General features: G+C 43.7%; 1 protein-coding gene across 1 annotated transcript in view; it reads right to left on the bottom strand.

The window, feature by feature from the left end:
* The window catches only part of nlgn2a (neuroligin 2a), a 184232-nt gene extending 173699 nt beyond the window's left edge, over positions 1-10533 (bottom strand). The window contains exons 1-2 of the mRNA XM_072375980.1: positions 9622-10533; positions 9375-9475 (exon numbers count right to left, since the gene is read on the bottom strand). The gene's annotated coding sequence lies outside the window, so the exon portion shown is untranslated. The remainder of the gene's footprint in view (positions 1-9374; positions 9476-9621) is intronic.
* Positions 10534-10800: the final 267 nt, after the last annotated feature.

Here is a 10800-nt window from a genome sequence, read left to right on the forward strand (position 1 = left end):
TGACCTGAACCCAACTCCCTGATCTGTACTGGCCTTGATTCCCTGTTTCCATGTTCTCCTGCCATCACAACCCCGTTGGAAATCTACAAGGAGCTGAATCATCTGAAATTCTTTGAAAAATGCATTTGATAATGAAAGCTTTGGGAGGCCCAAGGACTCTTTCTGAATGGTTGAGTGGTATAACAAAAGGAAGGAGTGTTCTATGAGGGCCTCTCCAGGACTAATTTATGAATGTCGTGATCAACGGGTTAATTAAGTGGCGAGAAGAGAAAATGGAGATGGCAGGGCCCTAAGTAAGTAGTAGCAAAGAAATAAGGAGGGTGAAAAGGATATTTGGGTGGATGTTAGGAGGGTGACAACAGTAGACGCAGAGGCCACTCAAGATTTAAAGGAGGAAGAGCCCTTAGTAAGACTCTGATTTCCTTGTGTACTTAAGTGAATTGAGTGGGACGGTTTAATGATCCTCTGATAGAAATTTCTTTATGTTAGTGACGGTCATGAACTATCAGCTCACTTACTGAGATCAGTATGACTCCCACCGTGACGAGATGTCAGGACAGGAACACAATCTATGCTTCAGTTTTTTCTGAGAGCTTTAGAAAATCCATAAACACGTTTATTGTCAACAAAATCTAGACAGGAGTACACACACTGGTCAAGATCCCCTTCAAAGCACATCCTTGCTGCTGTTTTATCCCCTAGTATGTAAAGCACGTCCACAATTGACAGGATCCTTTGAAACGTGTTCATTCCCTAAAGAAGCTGAGAGAGTAAGGGAGTGCTTAAAAAAAAATAAAAAAAATAGGGCCAGGATATTCTGCTGACTTGCAGGCACTGCAACCAACAGCGTCTTCTTCTGTTTCCCTACTTGCAGTGTTCTCAAGTCCCTGAAGAAAAATGGACTGTTTCATGTTGGCACTGTGGGAGCTTTGGTTGGTTATTTTTCCCACGTCTTTGCAGGAACAACCGCACTCCAATCCATTCTGCCACTTAAAGATTATCCACGTGAACGTATAGCCCTGCAAAGCAATCTCACCACTCATTAGCTATTAGCACTAGCGTGTGTTCAAGGTTACACTCCCTTACCCCAGCTAATTAAAGTGACAAGATCTTATCTTTCTTCCTCCTCCCATGATCTATTCCACTCTTTATGAGCTGCTTATACGTTCTTAATCCAAAACCGTGCTCTCAAAATGCGTATTACTAGTCCACACTTTTCTTTTTGTGATTAAAATGTTTAATGTACCAAACATGTAAAAATGTCTTCAGGTAGATTTCAGTCAGAAGGGCACAGGAAACATGAGTCATTCTCACAAAGATACTCTAGCTGGAGGGTCGCAAACGTAAAGTCAGAATACTGACATTTATGTTCCCAGTGCTGTGAGCTGCTACCTGTGAAAATATAGTCAGCTGAAAGTCTGCTCACAGGGGAAGTTTGGCCCAGGGGTGATCCACAAATTGGAATTTAGCCCCTCTTTCCTTCAACAGCTTGTCAGCAGAGAAATTGTTTCGGCTTTTGGGAGACAATCTGAAGAGCCACAGATGAATGACTCTCCCACAACGCCATGTTTGCTATAAAAGATGGAGGACACCTGCCACATGCTTAAATGTTAACACAAGACCGAAAGGTTAATAAAAAGGAGAAGGGTGTGCCAGCTTCCAATGCATCTGCTCTTTAGTGCACACGCACAATCACATGCATGTGTGCGTGCGTCTCTGTTAATACGGAAGGTGTCTTCTTTGCTGATCCTCACAATAACAGCGATGATCATCGTCTGCTCAGCATCACCGGGTGCGAAAGCGAAACACTGTCATTCTTGTGCTCATTCATCACTGTCAAGCCGTTGCTTTACCTCATAAGTACCAAAAACACACAGACACACACACAAATAAGACCAGAATCAAGCAAGAGCCTGTCAAATAAGAGACATCCTAATTCATTTCATAAGCGCAGGCTCATTTTTTTCCATTAGCATCTGCCATCAGTAAAGCTGAAGCCTAGCAGTCTAACAACACATCAACTGGGGGTGGAAAGCACACAGAAATACTTTAAATAAATGTGGGTTTCTGTTCAGAGAATCCAAGTGGAGAAATTGTCGAACTGAAAAGATGTGCTTACATGAACCCACACACTTCTATGGTTTAACACTCATCAACAGACATCTTTTTGGGACTATTCATTGTTCAATCTGCAGGTCTTTTTAAGACTTTTTGTAGGATACACCAAGCTATCAAGACTTAAAAGAGCCCCCTGCCAAGTGTTGTTGCATCACCAACAACAAAGCAAAAGAACTGCAACGCTTTGCAAAGACCAAATCCAGCTGCCAGTCTCTTTCTATCTTACTCAATAAATATAGCAATTTTTGGTTAGAATCACACAATTGTTGTGTGCTTATCACAGAGGTTTGTGTGGGTATAGCTAATGAGAAATGGTTTGAAAAATAAGAAAAAGGCACCACAGGCATCTCCATGTGTTACCGTTGGCTGATTGTCAGCGGAACAAGGCCCTTTAAATGCTGAGAAACTGAGGGATGTAGAGTGCAGTAATGACTGGCTGTTAGCTGTGGCTTTTACTGCTTGAATAGTATCTTTTTCAACAGCTGCCTCACCTTTATGTCCATGGTCCTGCAACACGAATAGCCATTTAATTAAAAAAAGAGACTCTTTAGCAGGCAAACTCACCTAAATACAGCAAAATACCCAAGCTGAACTATTTCAACAATGCATCAAGTGGTAAGTACTTGCCTTCAACCTACTATGCTTTTAAGATTAGAAATAAAGCATCTGCGGTCTTACAAGATAGGCTCCCAAAATGTTTTAATGAGTTAATATTTTTCAGCCTTTTTAGTTGCAGAACTATACATGCTCATCAGCACTTTGGTCATTTTTTTTTTAATGCATCCTAACGCTAACTTGCCCTGCTTAGTAAATGAAACACTACATTTCTCGGCAGAAGAGAGGTTGGTGACTACGGTGCTGAACACAGCCCATCAGCTCCTCCAGGCAGCACCAACCCCTGTGGGATGGACAGCAGAAACTGGTATCTCGGCTTTCTCAAGAGTTGCCATTAGCTGGCAGCTCTGGCCATGCCTCAAACCCGACCACCACAACCCACAGTCACTTGTGTCAGCAGATGGACGTCAAATGAATAACAGCCAAGCCTGTACTATGGGACAGCCACTAGCTATGTCACTGTGGAAGCTCATTATGTTTGAGTGACTGAGACCCAAGCTCGGTGTGCGTGTGTGTTAGCTGAAGAAGCAAAACGTGTGTGTTTTAGAACCGCCTGCATCGATATACGCTGCAGCCACAGTGATAACACTTCAGCATGCTGAACATGCTGGCCAAAACAGCCACTGCCGCTGCTTGCTTCCTTTGCCCACATTACCAATTCAACTGGCCCTTCTCTGACTGGTTGTTAGGGCTTCAGCTGACAGCTCACAGTAATAAATGTGGCGGCATGTCAGCCCATACAAATGTGCAACAAGTGCAATAGCAGGGAACCAGTAGCATATAGCGGACATAAAAAGTGAAAAGTATACATGCTGCTGTTCTTTTTTCTGAGCAGTATAATCCTTCACAACCTGCTTTTCAGAAACTATCTGCTCTTCAGCTTACTTCCTCCACGGTTTTCGATTTCTCCTGCAACATCTGTGATCACTTGACTTTCCGAGCGCACTCTCTCCTCCTCTCTCTCTATGTGTCTGGGGTAAAAGTACTGCAAAAAAAAAAAAAAACAGCATGGCAACCTGCCTGTGTCCACCTGCCCATTGACCCGGAGCTTGTTTGCGATGCTGAGGGTTTACTATCAAGTACTCGCAAGGTTGCGGCAACTCCTGACCTTGAGATGCTGTCAATACCATGAGTCACTCCGTTTCTCCATGAACGCACTGATGAAAAAAGGCAGCACAAGGTGTGATAAACTGCAGAGTTGTGTGGGAGAGAGTGGTGAATCTAACACATAATCACAGGGGAACAAGAGAAAAAAAAATGTCGTAAGAAAATTAAATCTCTAAAGTTGGATTGTTCTGAGATTTGCACGCGTAAAACCCATGGACAGGACTGCAGAGAGGTATTAAGGACAAATATCAATCACATAGGTGGAATTCCTATAGCTCTATCAGAGAAATAGAAGGAAGTCACCCAGCTCGAAGGGATGAGCCTGTGAGCCTCACTACTCAAAGCAACATGGATTCTGACTGTTGTGGCAATCTGATTGGCCAGAAAGCAGGATGTATTTAATCCGGGCTGTTGCTGTCCCAACTGCTGCTGATTCCATCAAATCTGTGTCATGCTCTCTATTCGGGACTCAACTGTGCAATGTCGAAGCATGAAATCCCATTGTAACCTTGCAACTTTATTATCTTTTCAAAAAATGAATAATAATGACAAACAAAACTCAATCATTTTAATCTTTATAGGTTTTCTCATATAAGAGGTGACGTTGAGCTGTATCCCACCTGCCCATTCAAACTTAAGAAGAAGGCCCAGAGGTGGCCAATGAGTGAAAGAAATGGGGTTTTTTTGCTGTCTCTGTGTCTTACTTTGGTTTTCATCCCTGTTGAAAAGACAAGAGTTCATTGATCTTGGCTGGTAGTCAGCGTGGTTCAAGCTGGGGATGGGGGAAGCTGTGATGTGTAGATTTAGCTGGAGACTTTGGAAACAAATCTGTCGACATGTGTCAGAGAGAGTCCCACCTTGATCTAACCTTAATGAGCACACTGGGGACAATACGACACCGTTTGCTCGCAGTAAGGGAGAGACAAAAAAAGTTAAAGAAATAATACAATAAATAAAAAAAAAACATGCGATAAAAAAGAAAAAGGAGGGCAAGCAAAAAGTGAAGGTAAGAACAAAGACAAAGAAAGACGAAGGTCGTAAATATACTTGCTTTTAACTGCACACACATAATTATGACGACCGCCTTGTTTATCCTGAGTGAGTTTGTTTTTTTAGATGTGGTCCTAAAATCAACTTAATACTAAGTTCTTGTCTTGATTTTCTTTTCTTTTTTTTACATCCTGCAACTCCACCACTTCACTACAAGAAGCGTGGCTGATCAGAGTTCTTAAAACTCTTGACAGGATCTTTATTTTAAATCCTACTTTAGAGTCTGAGCTTTCTCAGACTCTAAAGTAAAGTGAGGAACCATTAAGCCATTTGGACTTGTCTATGAACTGCCAGGTGGCTGGTGTGTCACTTCAGTGTTCATATCTTTGGTGCCAACGCAACCAGAGAAAATCCCTAACCATCATCAAACTCTTAGGAGTTGCTTTCGGACCAAAACTTAAATAGTCTTAAACCAAACAGAGACACCAGGAGACTAAACGGGGAAAATGTTGTTGCAGCTGACTTTTACCTTTAATCTTGTCATAACCATCTAAGAGGAGTCTCAGATACTTAGCATTTACTGCCACATGTAACAGCTGTAAATAACACTTAGAAAACAAAGCCATTGTGCCTGTAAAAATGGATTTTTCTTGCCCAGCCAGAGTAATTCACGCATGGTTTCCTCATTTTGCATATAATAAAATAATCAAATCAAAATTTCTTGTCAAGACTCTAGTCTGAGAACACTGTAATTGGGTCTTTATTATGAAAAATATGCAGCCTCAAGGGATTTGGGCATTGAAGCTGTTAGTGTGGGGTTGTTTTTTGTTTGGTTTTTTTAGATATACATTTTCAGGACTTTATGTGCATGACCACTTGGTGGAAGATACATGCAAACCGAGTGAAACACTTCTCGACTAAACCGCGTTTATCCTTCCAAAAAGGTGTTGTCACAGCAACGGCACAACAAAGGAGTTCCTCTTTACAAAAAAAAAAAAAAACAGCAAGGACCACTTTGGACCTAATGAATGAGGCTGTCTCAAACAGATGGAGATGAGAAAAAGAAAATAACATCAATGAGAATTAAAGGCAATGAAAGGGTCCTGCGGGGTTTATATGCTCCAAAGAATACCGTCTTTGGCAGGGAGGGAAGTTGTTCAAAATCCATTTTATATTATATATGGAGCGAGAGCAGCAGCAGCAGCCTACACATAACAGCAAACACATGAGGGAACTAATCTTCAAGAGAGAATTAAGGGGAGGCATATTCCCATGGTGAACAGCTTCAGCAGCCTGTTGTCAATCACCAAGATCTGCCATTGAAAAATAGATCACCCGATGCAAAGTTACACCGTCTAACCAGCTTTAATTGGGATGAGAGAAAAAAAAACAGGGCAATGAGAATTCACAGCACAAGAAACAGGAAAAAAGGAAATGCAGACAAGGAATGTTTCATCACAAAAAAAGAAACAACGCACTGTAAAGGCGACTGGATTTTTATTATTTCTTTTAAACGAGTGACAGCCGAGGCTCCTGTCAGGTTGAACCAATTTAGCTCACACTGGAGGAAAACTAAATCAACATGAGCCGATGGCTGAAAGTGTAATATCTCCACTGGTCCCCAACACCGAACGCTATCGTTTCACAATAAAGGACCCAAAACTGCACCGTAACCACGTTTTTTTTTCCACTCACGTTTCCCTTTCTCCATACAAATGCACCATCGTGCTACATGACAACACACACTCAATCCATGTAGACATGTAGGATCGAGACCAGTCTGACACGACAGCCCTTTCACTTTTCCAATTTGCTCGCCTGTGAATTGTTTGTTTCAGGGGTTAAAACTACATGGTTATATTCACGCTTTGCTGCAATGGCGAAATCACAGGGACGCTTCCCTGCTCAATACAACGCTGACTTTTCAGGCCTGAATTTTGATATATTTCTAAGTTTGGACAGACGTGTCTCTTTTTCCTGCTAGAATGGTGTCAAAGACCCACAGTTATGCCATGAAGCTCCAGCTTCAAAGGTGTTATGCAAACTACTGTCGTACAAACGCAGCTGACAGAGCAGCGCTGGAGGAGTTTATAGAGTGGAAATGAAAAGGCATTTTTCAGGATGGTGTTTATTTTAATGCAGGTACGCCCTTCTACAAAATTACCCAAATCATTCCAAAGTAACCATTTCTTTCCACATGAAAATTCAATTTTTCCTGATGCACCGCTCAAACTCGGAACCCAAGCGATCCCATGGAGACATATTTCTGTTGCCTCCATAAATTGACTGCTTATTCAGTGTGCTCCAGGTCAAAAATCCTATAAATGTGCAAACATGTTGCCACAATTATTCAATATTCTGAGGATTACGCAACCGGCAACTGTACGCTTTCTCATTGTGAGACATTCAACTTAGCTGAAAAGTTCAAGTTAAATTCACAGTTTTGGGGAAATAACTTTCTGCCAGCAGCCCTGGAAATATCCCTCCATGATTACAAAGCTATGACTGACACACGCAGCATGGTTTCCTCCTTATTTTCTCCCAACAGAGGGAAGAAATAAACAACACCTCCCCGAGGACCCAGACTTGGCTTTACTAATTCATTTGAACGGGGTTTTTCATTTTGCTAACATTCATCCGATGAGTCACAGTCAATGCATCAACTGTCATAATCTTGAAGATTTTGCACACAGATGACACGTCTCGGCTATAATTAGCACCGAGCCGTGTTCTCTGCACTGTGAAAACATCCTGACCCACTGGGAAACCTGCTGTCACTTACACAAACGGTCCGGGATAAAATTAGCAGCGCTAAACTGACATTTAAGACCTGTGAAAGTGTGATTCTGACGGCCATTTCATCCAACCCTGTCACTACACCCGACTGAATCTGTTGACTGCTTAGTGAACCAGGCGATGAGGCATCAATCTCGTCAGCGTCATTGAGGCTTTGAAGCCCTCCGTTCCATCTGCTTCCAGCCTCACTGCACCTTGCCCCGCGGGGAAGGCACTGAGCGATGGCTGCGTTGGCTTTTGCATGCACACAGACAGAAAATCGCCATTTCCAAATTCCACAAGGACGCACATGAAGTCGTATGTGCAGCTCTCCTTGCTTATGCACCTTTTCTCTTTTTTTTTTTTTTGTTTAAGCAAGCTTACTGAACATCAACCACCAAAACTCAATGACAAAAAGTGAACATGTCGTGCTGCATCGCAGCAGAAATTCTCTCCAGTGTCTCCCCATCGCTTCCATTTCTCTCCCTCTTTTTGTGTGCCCCTTGCTCTCCCACATAAATATCTGCAATCCCTCAACGCGCTGCTTTAGCGCGACACTTTTATCCCCTTTAAACATCTCCATAGGTCTTCAAAGTTTCCAGCCGGTTGTCAGTGAGAGAAATAACAACTCCCCTGTGATGGCATCTGTTTAGCACAAGGACAGTGGAACATTTTTTCTCTTTGCCTCCAATAGAAGAAAAAAAAATGGAAATTTCCCCCTCTTCTATGTGTAGAGGACAGACTATAGCCGCCTAAATCAAGGACAGAAGCTGAGCTGAGCTGCCTTCCCTTTCTCGTCACCGCAGATAAGAACAGAGGTCTTCTTGTCCCTGCTGAATTCTATCATCTAGCGGGTCCTGCTGATCCAAATGCCCCACAGCACCAGCCACAGCATATAAATGTGCCTCATTCTTCTTGCTGTGTCTGCATGAGGAGGGGAGCATTTAGGGGAAAATGTTCTCATGGCCGTGGCGCTTCCTGGGGTCTCTGAGTAAAAAGACCAAGTGAAGAGATGCTTATATTAAGTTGAGGGATGATCCGGCTGCTGAAGGAGGACTTTTGTGAGTGTGTGCGCATAATTTGAGTCATCTGTCTGCAACTAATTTTGAATCGCTTGCAAAAGTTCCCCATTTGTTGCAATTAACTTCAGCCTTTGTCCAGATCATGCACAATTAAGGAAAGTACAATGCCCACCATGTATTGCAAAGACTGATTGATAACCGAGGACTCTGAGGACTTCTGAGGACTCTGCGATGGGCTCAGCCTGACTGAAAGCAGCCTCTGTTTCCCTCATTTTGCCAGAGGAGCTCCGAGTGCAGTTCCTCATTAATGGTACAGCGGATACATCTTCCCCGTTTATTAAGGAGAGGCTTGGCCAGCATTAATTCCCTCACAGCAGGTCTGACGTGAGCGCACGGTAAATATGCACGAGGCATGCTTGCATACGACATGATCTGGTGCAAAATCGATTGCTTGTGAAAGCAAATGGGCCATTTCAGTGAACTGTGGACTGCATGTAACCTATCTCCATACCTAAAAAGATGTTCAAAACCTTACATTTAGACAGCCTATCCAGTACACACACTCATGCATATGTATGCACACACACATTTGTTGAGTGCATGTGCCATTCCTCCAACACACAATATTAGAAATGCACATTTCAAGAAAATTAAAGAAAAAAACAACATTACAGTAACTACTGTTGTTGCTGTTTCTTAGAAGTAGCCATGGCCTCAGTGGCATTGACGGTGTTAGTCTGAGCCTACCTGTTAATTCGTGATTCTCTGGTGATGGCAGGGTGCCAGATTCCCACTGGGCTTCTCTTCCTGAGATTTTGCCCTTCTTCTCCTTGTCCTCCTCACTAAACCTTTCACCGGTGGTCGAGGGAATAAAAAAAATTAAAAAATAAAAAAAAGTCACGGCAGCAGAAAGTGATCGTTTCTCAAATTGAAAGTAACTGAAAAAAAAAATGGATATAAAAAATTCATTTGAATGCCACCTCGACAGCACTACCTGGTTCAAGCCAGTCGGGCCGGCAGGTGGGACTTCATGACTGGGGACCAAAAACAAAGCTGCTCTACAGCGTTAGACACCACAAGCAGCTTGGGATAGTATGATTCCCCATCGGAGCAGGGGACGCTCGGCTTGACGCGGCTCGGTCCTCTCCAGCAGGACGATGAATTAATTCATTTCTGGGCTGCCAGGTTGGTCAGAGAAAGAATGTTCCTTTAGGCTACAAGGAGGTTACTCAACGACAAAACACCCCCCTCATTATCCAGACGTGTGTCGGTGTATTTAATAGCCTGGAAGTATCACCTGTGACGACCAATGATCTCAGCCGTGTGAGCTTCTCAGTTCTTGAGCGTTTTTTTTCCTCCCTTCCTCTCTCTCTCTCTCACACACACACACTCTTTCTGAGTTGTCGTCGATAAATCCACGATAAATTCCTTCAAAGAGAGCCTCAACACCGCCGTGCACAGACTGAAGTCACGGTGCAGACCTTCCGAAAGGCGGACGCACAGTGCGCGGTGTTCCGGCTGTCTCGTGAGAAGATGCTGCCGCCGCTGGTGCTGCTGCTGTGTGGGAGCCGTGACTGCCCCAGCAAGCCGTTGCAAGCACGCGCACGCTGGCACGCTCTTCACTCGGCGCGCGCCGCAGTGTCCTCCCCAGCAAGCTGGTCGCCCTGACAACGCTTTCCGCTGACCTCAATATGGTCGCTTTTCCATTAAAATGTGTTGCGTTTACCGATGCTTCCGTGGCGTTGACAGTGCTCGCACACGCACTCGGGGGGTGAAAATTCGCTGGAAATCCACAGTTTTGGAGCCTATGCAGGCTACCGCCGGCACGGTCGCAGTCTTCTCCCGCAGAGTGCTGAAAAATGAGTGCTGAGGAGTTTCATTTTTTCGGCATCCCTCTCATCCTCTCCATCGCTCGCATCCAGCCTGGTGGATCTGCATCAACGTGACGTCAGAGGACGTTAAAGGGATACGGGTCCATTTTTTTTTCTCCACATCCTCCCTTCAACCACCTGGTGTCTTTTCATGAGGCTACTTCTTCACCATTCATCCAAACTCATCTTGTCCATCTGTCGTTGTGTCAGACAAGGAGCATACAGTTCACTTTTTCTTCCTGGCTTGTCCATACAGTCAGCTGGAGTAAATGGAGTGTAAATCTTTCAGGGATAAATTATAT

Source organism: Leuresthes tenuis, unplaced genomic scaffold, assembly GCF_036924035.1.
Source record: "Leuresthes tenuis unplaced genomic scaffold, fLeuTen1.0.hap1 SCAF_22, whole genome shotgun sequence".
In the NCBI taxonomy this organism is placed as follows: Eukaryota; Metazoa; Chordata; class Actinopteri; order Atheriniformes; family Atherinopsidae; genus Leuresthes; species Leuresthes tenuis.